The sequence below is a fragment of the Echinops telfairi genome, unplaced genomic scaffold (assembly GCF_000313985.2).
Source record: "Echinops telfairi isolate 266 unplaced genomic scaffold, ASM31398v2 ScPeMD7_7472;HRSCAF=8510, whole genome shotgun sequence".
In the NCBI taxonomy this organism is placed as follows: Eukaryota; Metazoa; Chordata; class Mammalia; order Afrosoricida; family Tenrecidae; genus Echinops; species Echinops telfairi.
This window is the reverse complement of record NW_022111376.1, coordinates 2,825,444-2,841,017: the sequence shown is the minus strand read 5'-3', so window position 1 is coordinate 2,841,017 and position 15,574 is coordinate 2,825,444.

The window sequence follows — 15,574 nt, the reverse complement described above, 5'->3', positions numbered from 1 at the left end:
CCCCCCACACACGGACCTCCTCCCAGAATCCTTAGTCATGTGCATAGGTGACAATGATTGTGAATGGTTTACATATAGAGTTTCCTACATTATATGAACACTAACGACAGAATTATTGCCCAAGACAGCACTATCAGTGATGGAATTTTGATTTTTCTCCTCCTTAACCTGTAACAGCTGCTTCATTTAAAAAGAAAATATTGACACAGGTGCATGGGTGGTGAATTATTTAAAGTGGGTCTTCTAGCTAACAGAAGGTCACCTTCACTTTGGATTACAACTCAATGTCAAGAAGACCAAAATCCTCACAGCCAGACCAATAGGTAACATCAAGATAAGCAGAGAAAAGGTTGAAGTTGTCAAGGATTTTGTCTGGCTTGGGTCCACAATCAATGCTCATGGAAGCAACTGTCAGGAGATCAAAAGATGAGTTGTAACTGGTAGATGTTCTGCACAAGGCCTCTTCAGAGGATTGAAAAGCAAGGGTGGGACTTTGAAGACTAAGGTGCACCTGACCCAAGCCAGGGTTTTTTCAATGTCCTCATATATATGTAAAAGTTGGACATTGAAAGTTGGAATTGGAATAAAGAAGGGTGAAGAAGAATCGATGCATTTGAATTGTGGTGCTGGAGAAGAATATTGAAAGTACCATGGACTGCTAAAAGGATAAACACATCTGTCTTGGAAGAAGTACAGCCAGACTGCTCCTTAGAGGCCAGGATGGGGAGCCTGGGTCTCGTGTTCTTTGGCCATCTTGTCAGGAGAGACCCGTCCCTGGAGAAAGACATCTTGCTTGGTAAAGTGGAGGGGCAGTGAAAGAGAAGCAGATCCTCAAGGGGATGGATGGACACGGTGGCTGCAGCCATGGGCTGAGGCATAGGAACCATGGTGATGGTGCAGGGCTGAGAGGTGCTTCATTCTGTTGTGCATAAGGTCGCTATGGGTCAGAACTGATTTGATGGCACCTCACAAGAACAACAACAACTTGTAGTCAAAGCCTCAAACCCCCAACGACATGACCTTTCCCAGCCTGGGTCTGGGAAGAAGGTGGAGGAAGATACTGATAGGATTCACCTGCAAGTCACTGTCAACAGGATTCCCTAGGTTTCTGTCCTGCTGAGTATAAAACAGGCCCTCTGGGAAGTAGAGGGCTGCTCATTACCAGCAAGAGCCAGGAGTGGAGCATGTCCTCTGGACCCAGGATCCCCACACAATGAATCTCCTGGATCCAGATGACAGCTAGACTATCAGAGGAGCAGCATCAGAACCAGGAGCCAGAGCATGCAACACAGTGGTGGACTTTCACAACCCACAGAGCAAGTTAAGCTGAGTGTTTTTGTGTAGGAGGTTGATTTGTGGAGAGGGGTCCCTCTGGGCACTTAATTAGGGAAGCTGGACTTGCTGACCCACGGAAATGGAGTTGAGTGCCTTCCGGTTGAGGCTTACAGCAGAGTGGTATGCTTCTTCGGGCATTTGTCATTAAGACCGGAAACGCTGTAACATGTCCTGATAAGCACTGTATCCTGAGCATTTCTCCCTGGCAGCTTCCTTAATAAAGCCTTTAATCATGAGTTTTGCCTATGAGTTCTGTGTAGCCATTGCAATGGGTATTAGAACTTAGATACAAAGACTGCTATTTGAAACAAGGTAACAAGTTCACACACCAATACCACTTAACCAAAATACTGTAGGTGAAAGACCAGAGCATTTGGCGAAATTAGCAATTATAGACACACTAGAAACAACTAATACAACTGCGTGCACTTGCAGCACATGCAGAGAAAACCGTGTGAATGGGAGCGCCAATGTGCCTGGGTAGTAATGACAGCTTGGATCAGATGTATTAAAAGGCTCAAAAAGCACTGGTTGCAATGATGATCGAGGTATAACCACCACCACCACCTGCCCACCCCCCGCCCCCCGCCCCGGGGATGAACTCCAGAAAAATGGGTGAAGGGAGACAGTAAGATATGAAAATAATAAAAATGATTTATAATTTATCTAGGGGTCACGAGGGAAGGAGGGTGGGGGGAGGGAAGGAAAAATGAGGAGCTGATACCAAGGGCTCAAGTAGAAAGAAAATGTTTTGAAAAGGATGATGTCAACATATATATAGCTGTGTTTGACACATGGATATATGTATGGATGGTGATAAGAGCTGTAAGAGCCCCCAATAAAATAAAATTGAGAAAGAACATGCTTTGAAAACGATGATGGCAACATATGTACAAATGTGCTTGATCCATTTGATGTATGTAAGGATTGTGATAAGAGCTGTAAGAGCTCCCTGTAAAATGATTTATAAAAACAAACAAACAAACAAAGGCTGGGCTCACCAAAAGAAACTGTTGCTGTTATAACTACCTACCGGGAAAACACACACACACACACACACACACTTCATGTGATTTGGGTGAAGGTTGACAGAGCAGATCAGCAGATTTACATTCAATGCTTCATCTACATCCTGCTTCAACTCAATGTGCCCTTGCTTCCCATGTCCTCCCTGTGTTTCCATTCCTCCTTTCCTAACCCTTCCAAATTTTGTCACTGGGGGAAAATTCCCTTTGGGTCTCAAAGGGTTGTTTATTCTACCTCCCAATGTTACTGTTCCTCTTATAGACCTGTGTGTATTGTTTGGTTGAAAAGGGAACCATGGGAGTGAGTTCAGCTTCTGGCCTGAAGGGTGGTTGAGGGCCAGAGTCTTGGGGGTCTACCAGTCTCTGACTAGTAAACAGTTCTCTTTCTAAACTAAATTTTTCTCCCACTCTCTCCATGACCTTCTAATGAGATCCCTTTCAGAACAGCTGGGAGTGGGAGCCGGGCACCACCTAGTTCTTTTGGTCTCAGGGATGTGGAGACCGATGTTCACAGGGTCCTTCCATTCATTAGACTAACGGTTTCCATGTGACTTCCTTCAATTTTCCTTACTCTTCTTTCCTTCAGACTGCAAGAGACCAATGGCTGTGTCATAGATGGCTGTTCTCAGGCTTTTAAGACCCCAGTCTTTGCTCATCCAAGTAGGATGTAGCACATTGTCTCTGTGGACTAATTGACCTTCGTGCCTCCACAAACTATGATCCTGGCCCTACCCCACCCCCCCACCCCCAAGGCCAGGAACTCATTCCCTACAGGGAGATTTTTCTTAAAAATAACACATTTCTGCGGAAATATCGCACAAACCACGGCTTTGACCTGCGCCCTCACAGTGACACCAGTGTCAAACTGTCAAAAATTCTGGGTTCACTGCAGCCATGATGAAGATTTCATTTTGTTAAACATACAATGAATTAAGTTTTATCAAAAATCAAGACAGTTGAGGAGCTGATACCAAGGGCTCAAGTAGAAAGTAAATGTTTTGAGAATGATGAGGGAAACAAATGTACAAAAGTACTTGACACAACGGATGTATGTATGGATTGTGATAAGAGTTGTACGAGCCCCCAATAAAACGATTAAAAGAAATCAAGACAATAAATACTCCAAAGGCCTGGCTCTCAAACTGTGAAAAAAACTGTTTCATTGTCCCTTTTTGCTGAGGGGAGTCCAGCTGCCGTGCCCATGTGGCAGGAATGCTCCAGCCCAGCTCCACACAGTTGCTTGACACAACTACAGGGGGAAGATTCACAGCACAGATCCCCCCAAATCCTGACTTTTTGTTCTGAACCGTTTATCTCTTCCCCACCCTCCCCGCCCACTCCCATTGCCCTTCTCTATCAGCTCAGAGCTGTCCTGGGGTGGTTGTGGAGGAAGCAGCCTGTCGAGGTAGGCTTGCTGCCACCAGGGAGGCCCCAGGCACGCTGGGGGGCTGGAGGGGGAATGTTCAGGTGACAGGAGAACCACAGGCTTGTCTTTCTCCCTCTCCCTGGAATCACACTGTAGTAGTGTTGCTATGGAAACTGGTGCCAGGCAGTGGGGCTTGTGCAGGGTGGGCTGGATGTCAGAGGGGGATGGGTGCATGTACAGACCCAGCAGCTCAAATCAGAATGCTGGTCTGTGGGTACCAGGCAGCCTGCGCTTGCTTTTCCCACTCTCGTATCATGGCTCTTCTAGGGGCAGCGCCTGCAGGAGGCAGGTAGGGCCAGCTGAGTCCCCAGGGGCCAGGGCTACTGAAAAGGTGGAGAACCACAGGGAAGAGGCAAAGAAGGCGGATGTCAGGCCCCTGGTATTGTTACCAGGCAGGGAGGGAAGCACACCCAGTCGTCAGCCCACCGGAGCACCTCAGAAGGTGATGAGGGTGGGCAGTTAGCCCGCTGAGGTCCCAAGGCAACGCTATACTGAACTTGTTCAAAACCAGGCCTGCTTCTCCTCCAGACTCGCATTCTCCCAAGCCTGCATCCCCCAGAAAAAGCAATCACAGACCCCTCCTCACAGCATGCGCCCCCCAGCCCTCTTCCAGCAGCCATTCCATTAGAGACCTCACCTTACACAGAGCAGGTGGGCCAATTTGGGGAAGTGAGCCTCCTAGCAGGCCGGGCCGGAGAAGAGTGACTGCCGACAGAAATGGAAGCAGAACAGAAGCAGGGCAACTTTCATACAGCAGCTGACTCCCTCCAGTGCGCACACTCAGTGAAGGCTGGGTGGCAGTGAGGTTTGGGTCCTTATATAAGCAAAGACAATGGCTTGGCAGGAAAGGGGCCAAGGCTACCCAGGCGAGCAGCGAACACAATGAAGATGGTCAGAGGTGCCGCCTCAGTCGGGGCCCTCGATGCTGCATGGATGCGAGTATCCACCAGGTGCCACAACCCAGGCGTTGTTGACTGGAGTGTGGGGAAGGAAAACCCGGTGGTCCATTTGCCCCTGCACCCGATGCAAATTTGGGCACACTAGAATGAAAATAGGAGCCCCCTGGTTGGGCTCAAGATGGTGGGGAGCACGGAGCCACGCATCTGCAGTGGAAGCAGGCACACTTGATGCCAAATGAGACAGAAGCCTGACCTTTCAGTGTGCTGCAAATAGTTCCACCTTAGTGGGAGGGAGAGGCCTATGGGCGAATACTTGAGGAGGACAATGTGGTAGGCTGGGGGCTGGCTGCCTGCCCTGCCCCACTGTAAGGGCCACTGCCCTGGTCATCAGCCTCTGGACGGCCTCTCGGCCCAGGCTCTGGGCAGGGAGTGAGCACACCAAGGTCTTTGCCTGGCCAGCTGGTCAGGGGGGTAAAGACTTGTGTGAGTATGGGGAGGGAGTGAAACTGGGGGGTCTGGGTGGAGGTGATCCTTTGTCCCCTGAACCAGGGCTGTACCCACACCTCTCTGCTCTCCCTCCCCTCACACTTGCTCCTCAACCCCTGCCTTGTGCTGACACTCAGTCACCCAGGAAAGTGCCACAGGTCACCTGTTGTCACCCAAAGAGCTGAGACCAGTAAACAGGAAGCGGAGGAGGGGAACTCTAGTCCTCAGACCAAATCTTCAGCAGCCAGACAGAAGCTCGCCCACATGATCAGCCTGCTAGGCGCTGTCTACCCATAGCAGAAGTCACACACATGTGCCCCAAGCCATCCCACTGCCGGGAGCGACCGTCAAAGCCCCTGTCACCTCTGGGGAGAATGTCATACATGAGGCTCTCAGCCACACACACACACACACACACACACACACACACACACACACACACACCCCGCCTGCTTTCTGAACTCCAACAGCCCCAGAGAAGGTCAGAGGACTGAGAAGGGACTGGCCAGGCTGGCCAGTCCAGTGGCTTCAGTTAGGAGGAGAGAACAGACCCAGGGTGGCCAGTATGCTGAGGCCCTGGAGCATGCTGGGACCAGAGCAGAGACACTCATTATTCAAGTGCTTCCTCAATTGAGTGCTTGACCGCCTTCTTTGGAGCCATCCAGAAGAAAGAAATCCACTCTCCTTCTAGTGCCAGGACTGCGGGACTTGTTAACCAAGCTGAAAGCACAAAACTCTGCCATTTAAAAGTGCTTCCCTCATCAAGCACAAATCCGTCTCCTTTAAGAGCCATCTAGAAGAAATCCAATTTATCTTCCATATGCCAACACTTCACACATCTGAAGGCCACACCACTGAAGGACACATGCTGTGTCCCTGTCCCCGGTTCCCAGTGACTCTCCATGTCTGTGTTCACCCCATCATCCCTTGTCACCCAGCTGTGCCCACAGGCTACCCCTCTCTGCACACTGCTGGCCCCACACTCTGAAACCTGCCATCCTCCTGGCCCTACCACCGTGTGAGCTGCCTTCCAGCGTGACTCTGCTTGCCCTCCAGCATATCTTCTATATCAGTCTCAAGAGGGCTATGGGGCCTAAGCTCGGGACTGCAGCACCAACCCTCACCAGATCCCATCCCTGGGCAAGTGGGCCTAACACAAGGCCCATTTGGGGCTAGCTCATTTGCACTTTGGCCCCAGTCCCCTCCTAGGCTCTTTCAGGAGCCATTACAGGGCACAAATTCACGATGTTCAGTCTGTTCACAAAGCCGTTTGGCCACCTATGTCTAGGTCCTGAACACTGTCATCCTCATTACACTCTGCCACTTCCAGGGCATTTCCCAGAGGTGGCATCAGATAGTAGCTGCCCTTTGGTGACAGACTTCTTGCCATTTTGGAGCATGTGCCCAGTGGCCTGGGCCTGCCCCAGGGGACCCCGGGACACAGGTGCCAGCAAGCTGCGGGAGGGCCGTCCTTGCTCTCTCAAGCTGTGCCAGAGTGGGAGAGGAGGGGGTGTCTGAAGGGGCACTGACTGCCCCAGGCCCCAGACAGCATCAGAGCTCAGGGTACTGGGGTCTTCCCCCACCCTGGGGGCAGGGGGGAGTGAGCCACCACACCCATCACCCCAGACTCTCCGTGTGTGCAGAGATCCTGGAACCAACTCAGGCTCCCCGGAGCTGAAGCTGGGTGACATATCTATGCCAGGTGAGGCCCACAACCCCGACGGAGACAACAGGAGCCCAGAGTCCGAGGAGGCCCCAGCTGGGCAGAAGCCAAGCTCTCTCTGGTTCCGGTGGTCTTCTTGCAAGAAGGGAGGCAAGCACAGGAGGGACACAAGCAGGGAGGGAGGACTGGGTGCCTCTGCAGGTCCAAGGCTCAGGGTCTGGGGTGGGGGTGGGCAGAAAGTGTAAGTGCTCATTCAATGTAAATTTCACCTCCCATGTGAAGGCCCCAACCTACTACCACCCCTCACTGCCTCACTGTCACCCTCTAGAGCAGCAATTCTCAACCTGTGGGTTGTGACCCTTTTGGGGGTCGAGCGACCCTTTCACAGGAGTCGACCGATTCATCACAGTAGCAACATGACAGTGATGAAGTAGCAACGAAAATAACTGGTTGGTTGGGGGTCACCACCACATGAGGAACTGTATGAAAGGATTGCGGCCTGAGGAAGGTTGAGAAGCACTGATCTACAGTGGAGTAGAACTGCCCCCGTGGGTTTCTGAGACTAGAAGTATTTGCGGAGCAGGCACTCTCCTCCTTCCCCAGGGAGGAAGAGCAGCTGGTAGGTTTCAACAACTGACCTTGTGATCAGCTCAGTGCCTAGCCCACTATAGCCCGCTAGGCCCCCTGGGCTCCCTAACACCTAGCAGGGGACCTCACTGCATCCCAGGGCCGCAAGGACTTCAGGGTGGTAGAGTGTAGGGCTGATGGCGCTGTCAAGGCTGGGTGGAGGTAGAGCTAGGGGCACAGGGAGGCTGGCTGGGCAGGAGTGGGGTGCAGAGCGGCCCTGTGGGGATTACAGTCATGCTGATGACTGGAGGATGAATAGAAGGAAAAGTTCCACCCACCAAGGTGGGAGGACGAGGGGGACACGAAGAGGAAAGAAGCGGCCAGGGGCTCAGGCGGTGGACGCAGGCGCAGTCGGCAGTGATCGCGCAGTGGGCAGCAGACCAAGTTGCGTGAGGAGGCGGGGCCAGGCAGGGGCGGGGCTGGCGGCGCCGGGCCCGCCCCCGGCTGTGGAGCCCCAGACAAAGAGCGCGCGGCGGCGGCAGCAGTGTGAACAGACTGGCTGCCCAGGTTCCTTGCTCTGACCCAGGCAGCTGGGAGTCTTGCCTTGTGGCTGCTTCCAGGTCCAGATGCTCCCGGCAGGAGGCCCTGTGGGGTGGGAAGTGGGAGGCCCTGTCCCGGAAGGTGAGCGTGAAGCAGGTTGGGAAAGTGCCCTGGCCCCTCTCATCCCACTTCTCACCCATGAAGCCCACAGACGCCGCTGTGAGCTCTGATCTGCTGGCTGGTGGCCAGGCCAGGCAGTGCTGGCGGGGTCAGCGGTATGGCCACCAGGGGCCGGCTAGAGGCTGACCTCCAGAACCGCCTACCCCACTACCCTCATGGGCAGTGAAGGAGAGCTAGGGTCATGTGGGGGGCGTTGGCAGGGAGCAGCTGAAGAAACCTCAGGCCCCATCTGCACTTGTCCTGGAAGTGGTGGGGCCCCCCTGGTATCATAAACCCAAACTCCCCACCAGCAAGTCCATTCTGAGTCAGCAACCCGATAGGACAGGGTAGAGCTACCCCGGTGGGGTTCCCAGACTGCATCTCTTTACGGGAGTAGAAAGCCCTGTCTCTCTTGCTCAGAGCAGCCGGTGGTTTCCAACTGGAGACCTTGTGCTTAGCAACCCACTGGTGTCAAGGAGACCTCTAAATGGGGAAGAGACCAGAGCCGCACCAGGAGCTGCCCCATTCCCATCTCCCCACTCTGGAGTTTGAACAATGTCACCACACAAGAATGTGGAAACGTCTGGCAAGGGTCACCTGCAGTCTTTTCCCCAGAAATTCCCAGTGACACCAACCCCTCACATACAATTCCCTCATTTCTAAACTCCCTTCTATGAAAAGTCTCCTGCAGAGTTTTTTAGTTGGTTTGTTTAAATCAAGGCCCATCCTTTGGTTGCTATCTCACCAGTCTCCTCTAATCTGCAACAATTTATTGATAACTGTGCATCTCATGACACTGAGCTGGTAGCAGCTGTGCTGTGGAATGTTCCTGAATCCGGATCTGCTCAGTTGGACTGTTGCTCAGGTGACAGTGTCTCTTCCCCCAGCCCCATCACCTCAGGAGGCACAGGTGAGCAGGCTGCGGGGCCTGCAGCATGGTGGGCGGCACTCAGTTTGATCAGGTGGTGGAGGCGATGTCCTTCCAATCTCTCCAGTACAAGGGACATTCTTCTCTCCCAAAGTGACAGTAATTTGGGGAGATTTCACAGTCCATTCCCTAAAACAGTCGCTATACAAGGACTCTCAGCTCATCAAATGACTGCAACACACCGTCATTCTAGCAGGGGCTCAGCAGTAGGCCCTTCAATGTGAAACTGGCCCAGAGAAGGGCTGACCTGCTCAGTCACAGCCGACACCTTCGAGCAGTTCAGTAGTGGGGGTGTCTGGGGACCCGCATGGGTAGTACGTATGCTGTGTCCCTGTAGCACTGCTTGGGCTACAGCCCCTGGTAAGTCTGGTGTGAGGGGCTGGGTGAGGCCTAGACCATTCCCAGTAACCAGCTCCTCTCCCCAGGGACGTGGTGAGCTCTGGGTGCAGACCCACTGGCCCACAGCATATACCTCACTCCTAGGTGCATACGTTCTCCCCTACTTTGGGCCACCAGCAGTGGTATCTGACCCGAAGCAATCAGTCTAGAGAGGACCCTGGTGGCATAGTGGTTATGCATTGGGCTGTCGCTTTCGACTCTTGTAAAGAGTGACAGTCTAAGAAACCGACAGGGGCAGTTCTACCCTGTCCTATAGGGTTCCCATGAGTCAGAATCAACCCCATGGCACTGAGTTTCATTTTCTGGACTCTGAGCCAGGAGTCCTGGCGGCGTTGTGGTTACGTGCTGGACTGCAGATTGGAAGGTCAGCAGTTTGAAACCACCAGTAGCTCCGAGGTAGATTGAAGTTTTCTCCTCCCATAAGGAGTTACAGTCTTGGAAACTCACAGGGGCAGTTCTACCCTGTCCTATAGGGTCACTGTGAGTCGGCATCGACTTGAGGACAGTGAGTCTGGGTCTAGAGTCTGTCCCCCCAAGAAAGTATGTGGAAGTCCTAACATCTGTTTCTGTGAGTGTCACCTTGTTTGAACTATAGGGCCATTGTCTTTCAATGAACGGGGAGTTGAAGTAGAACAGGGCAGACCCTCGAAACTGGGAGAAGGGACACTGACCCAGGAGGATGATATCATGTGAGGTTGGAAGCAGAGATGGGAGTGGTGTGGCCACAAGCCAAGGTCGCTGGGAGAGACATGGAAGAGCCCTCCCCTAGAGCCTCTGAAACTACGAGCACCCAGGGTATAGGCCTTTGTCCACCAGTCCCCTCTGGGTGAAGGCCAGGGTGTCCTGAGGCCCCATCATAGGAAGCTCAGCAGCCTGGATATGGCTGGGCCACTGACATCCCCTATGGCATCAAGAGCCTCCTGTGACACAGGCTACACCTGCCCCTTGGACTGTCCCTGAGCATGCACACCACATCAGTCTCTGTGCCTGAGACCTTCGCCACCCACCACCTCCCTCACATAACCAATGAATGGTATCCTGCCGTAATGTGGTTAAGTACTAGCTGTTTGAAATCTGCAGCTGCCCCGAGAGCCCATGAGTGCAAGGCGGGGTCGCCAGGAGTATGAATCAATCTACTGTAATGGTGGTTTTTTTCTTTAAATTGCTATTTAAGGGGCAATGGGATGGCATCAAAAAGAGACAGGAATCCCAGGGGCCCCGGCCCGGAGGCAGTTGAGCATCTCACTGAGGAGATGAGGATGAAGCCATGGGGGTAACTGAGCCGACACCATGGCAGTGGGTCTTGGCAACAGATGAGGAAACTGAGGCCACTTAGCAACTGGGCTGGCACCTCTCCCTCTGACGCACGTGTGTGTGTGTGTGTGTGTGTGTGTGTGTGTGTGTGTGTGTGTGTACACGTGTTTATAGTTGTGAACACTTCATTGCAGTGGATTTGCCATATGGTCAACTAACTGCATGTACAAGGGGGCTTCAACAAGCTCATGTCAGCTTCCCTCTGCCCCTCACTGCCCAGCCTCCCCCCGGCACCCTCTTCCTGAGCTGTTCCTGTTAGTAGAGCTCAGCTTGAATCTTCTAGAATGTGTGTCAGTGGGTCACACGGGCCCACAAGCATTCTGAGGTAGGTAAGGAAGAGCATTTAAAACTTTGGGACCAAGGTGCAAAGTGCAAGGACCAGTCCCAGATGAGCAGCCATCAGATCTACACGACGACTGTTTCCCCACCCCGGCCCCCAAGGCACCCAGCTCCGTGCATGGGCAATGCCAGGGTGTGTGAGTGTCCCTGGCCCATCAGCCAGTCTCCCTCATTTTTAAGATCCTGAGTGGGGTGTAGAGGCCCTGACTGACGGGCTGGGTGGCTTGGAATGCTGGCCGTGTATGCATTGTACCAAGCAGGGTGCATTCTGCTGTGAGCAGAAGGGATAGCAGATGATGGGGGAGGATCCCCCAGGAACCAAAGGCTGCCCGGGACTACAGGCAAGGGGAGAATTGACCTGGCCGAGACCCAGGTCTGGACTGACAGTCTCTACAACTGTGAGAAAAGAAGTATCTGTTCTTCAAAGCTCCCCACTTGTGGTATTTGTGTCACAGCAGCACTAACTGACTAAGCTACCTTTTCGGTGGTGCCCCCTGTGAGTGGGGGACACGGCACTGGGACAGAGGCCGAACTGACTGGGCCAGACACCAACTTCATTCGGGAGGACTGGCTGAGAACCTTCGAGAGCAGGGGTGTCTTGATGTCAGTAGAGGCTACTGAGATAGGAAGACTGCTGGGCAGCAAACCACAAGGTCAGTCATTCAAACCTACCAGCCTCTCTATGGGAGAAAGGTGAGCTGGTGGCTCCCATAAAGATGGCCAGCCTGAGAACCCTCTAGAAGGTGGCTAGGAGTCAGGGTGTCGGGAGAAAGGTGGGGCTTTCTGCTCCTGTAAAGAGTCACAGTCCCAGAAACTCACAGGAGCAGTGCCCTAGAGGGTCGGGTCGGGTCGCTGTGAGTTGGTACCGCCTAGATGGTTAGGAGTCAGAATTGAGACTGGATGGCAGTCAGTTTGATTTGGGTCTAACAGGAGAAAGGCAGAGAGACAAATTTACTATCTGGGGCAGGATCAGCCATGTGGCAAGGGGTGTCAGAGAGGAGGGACACAGGAGAGCCCCCCTCCTGGGGCGGGGGTGGGGGCGTGGTTGTAGCTCAATGCTCTGGATAAGACACTGCTGAATTCTTTTTCCAAAATGCAAGGCTCAGGGCCAGCACCCTCACTTCCAGGGGCTACCTCTGATTGTCCAAGCCCCCTACCACCAGGCCTACTTGGTTAGGCGTTTGATGTAACAAAAATGGAGGCAAAGTTGTGACAAGTTGCATTTAACATGCTTGCAACGCCCCATGCAGTAGACTAAAGGACAAATCCATGTGATCATCTCAATGAAAACAGAAAAATCATTTGACAAAATCCAATAACCCCTCATAAGAACACTCCAGAAACCACAAATGGAAGGGAACCTCTTCAGCCTGGTCAAAGGCGTCTATAAAAAAAACCCACAGCAAACACATGCAACGGTGACAGAAAAGACATTTTCTCCTAAGATCAGGAGCAAGACAAGGATTCTACTTTTGCCATGGAGAATCAACGTACACTGGAGGTTCCAGCCAGTGAAATCAGGCAGGACAGTTACCTAAAAGGTCCTCAGATTGGGAAGGAAGACAGAAAGCGCCCGGTCTAATTGAAGATGGGATGATGTTATATATAGGAAACCCCAGGGAATCTACCGGGAAAAAAATGTTCCAGGACTAATAGACTAATTCAGTACAGCTGTGGGATGTGAGCGCAATAAATAAAAAGCAACTGTATTACTATATAGTGGCAATGAGCAAAATAAAATGAAATGAAAACAATTCCGTTGATATAAAAATCACACTAACAAACACAGCTATTGAGTTGGAGCTGACTCCTAGCGATGCTATAGGACAGGGTAGAACTGCCCCTGTGAATTTCTGAGACTAACTCTGTACAGGAATAGAGCCCCCTCTTTCTCCCAATGAGTGGCTGTTGGTTTCGAGCTGCCAACCTTGAGGTTAGCAGCCCAACATGTAACTACTACACCAGAAGGGCTCCTACTTATTACCATCCCATTGATAAAAGTACCAAGTAGAGCAAAATACTCAGGAATCTATTTTTATAATTGTTGAGAACGCAATAGATTTAGCAAAGAGGTACAAGACCCCATTAAAAAATACAGAACATTGAGGGGGGGATTAAAAATTACTCTGAATTGATCTATAAATTCACCACAATATGGCTTCTTAGCCGACATTGACAAGTGATCCTAAAATTCATAGCGAAAACTCAAGGGAACCAGGATAATCAAAACCATCTTGAAAAAGAAGAAAACTGTGTGAGAACTCATATTTCTTCATTTCAAGGTAGTAGCAAGCCACAGTAATCCAGACAGTCTGGTACTAGCGAAAGGACAAACATTATGGACCAGAAATGAATCCATACATCTCTGGTCAATTTATTTTCCACAAGGATAGCATGGCAATTCCATGGGGAAACAATCTCATCAACAAATGGCACTAGGACAACTAGGTGTCCACATGCAAATGAATGATGTGAAACCCCTACCTCACACCATATATTAAAAAATAAAAATGAAAAAAAAAATGCACGAAAGACCTAAATACGAAGGGAGCTTCATAAAGTTCTTGGAAAAATGGAATGAAAAGATAATGAAATTCTCTGTGAAGTTTCTGAAGCCCCATGGTACATGAGTTAAATCCATAGAATTCTTAGAAGGAAAATAGAAGGTAAATAAATCTTCATGACATTGTATTTGGCAAATAGAGGCACCAAAACCCAAGCAACCAAACAAAAGACAAATCAGTGTGGATTGAAATTTTAAAAGTGCCAATCAAGAAAGTGAAAGTCAACCCCCAGGATGGGAGGGAAACATTTGCAAATGGCCTATCAGACAAGGGGTAGAGAACTCATCTAAATCTCTAGGAACTCAAGAACAAAAAGACAATCCATTCATAGCTGGGGGCGGAGGGGCGGGGGGATGGAGGACTTCAGTGGCCATTTCTCCAAGGCTTAGTCTCCAGGCCACCAGGTCAATGGAAACCACAAGATACTTCACCCACATTAGCATGGCTATTATAAGGAAGGAATGCAGGACTACAGGGCTTTGCTGGTAGGAATGGAAAAGGCCCAGAGCACCTGGCATGACCTAGTCATTTCCCTCCCAGGGACAGGCCACAAACCATTTCAAAGCAGGTGCTGCAACAAAAACTGGTACAAGAAGGTTCACAGCAGTATTCACGATAGCCCAAGTCTCCACCAAGAGATGAATGAAGCAAGAAAACGGGGCCTGCCCAAATGGAGACATGCGGTCTATATACATGCTACAACACGTGTAGACCTCGAAAACAAGAAGCAGAGTGAACAAAGCCAGATTTTAAAAAACTACATTATATGATTTCATTGATAAGGAATGTGTAGATGAGGCAAATCTCTAGAGAAAGATCAATTTGTGACGGTCTAGGATTTCCAAGATGGTAGCAAGAAATGGGAAGCAACTGCTAGCCAGGACGGAGGTGTTTTTAGAGGTGCTGAAAAGTTCTAAAATTGGCTGTGGTGATAATTACACACTGGGTGAACAGACTAAACTACCCAAATGGTACACTTGAGGCGGATACATTGTACAGTATGTGAATTGTATCTCAATAAAGCTACTGGGGTGTTGTTGGTTTTTTGGTTTTTTTTTTAAGTGCTTATCGGATCAAAGGATCTGGAACTCCTGGCTTGGATGGAGATTTGGGGCCTCTTTAGAGGAGGTGGCAGTGGGCAGACCTCAGGACCCAGGAGGAGAAGCAGTCCCAGGCACCAGTCTGGGTGGGGTGTCTGGACTTGGAAAGGTATCCCTCAGGAGCACGGATAAGCAAGGAGAGACAGCATGAGCCACAGGGAGATTGGGGACCCAGGCAGGAGAGTCAGGTTGGTCTTTCAGGACAAGAGCTTCATTCCCCTCTGACAAGTGCCCTGGGCCTGAGGAAGTTCTTCTTACTGTGTGTGAGAATCCACTGTCACTTCAGGAACCTAGTCACCTGGGACAGCTAATGGCTTTCCCATTTTGTTGTCCCTTCATTTCCTAGGACGAGTCCTCGTAAAACTCAGCCCACCTCAGCTGTGGAGGGTAACGGTGGGCCCCGGGGGCACTGGTCTTGAGTGGAGCGCAGCAAGCCAGGGATCCCCTTCTCAAGTCTAGGCACTGGGGGTGGGGCACTAGCAGTGACCTTAACCGGTTCACCTCCTGCTCTCCCTAGGGCAGGATGCCTTCCCACCAGGGGCATGGCTCCAGCAGCCCTCCCCTTTCCACCGAGGCTGGTCTGAATCGCCTTTCACCAATCGCTCGTCGAGAAAGTGGGGGGACTCCGCCACCAAGGAGCCTCTGAGCGTTTGATGGAATAGTCGCGGGGGAAAAAGAGCCTGCCACGGGGTCCCGTGTCCCTGCCACCAAAGAGCCCCGGGCCACCTGCTCTCCAGAGCCTGGGCTGGGTGGTCCCAGAGCCCGCTCAGGGAAGCGGAAGGGCTAGCGCCCGGGCCAGGGTCCCGCACAGGGAGAAACGCGAGCCCGTG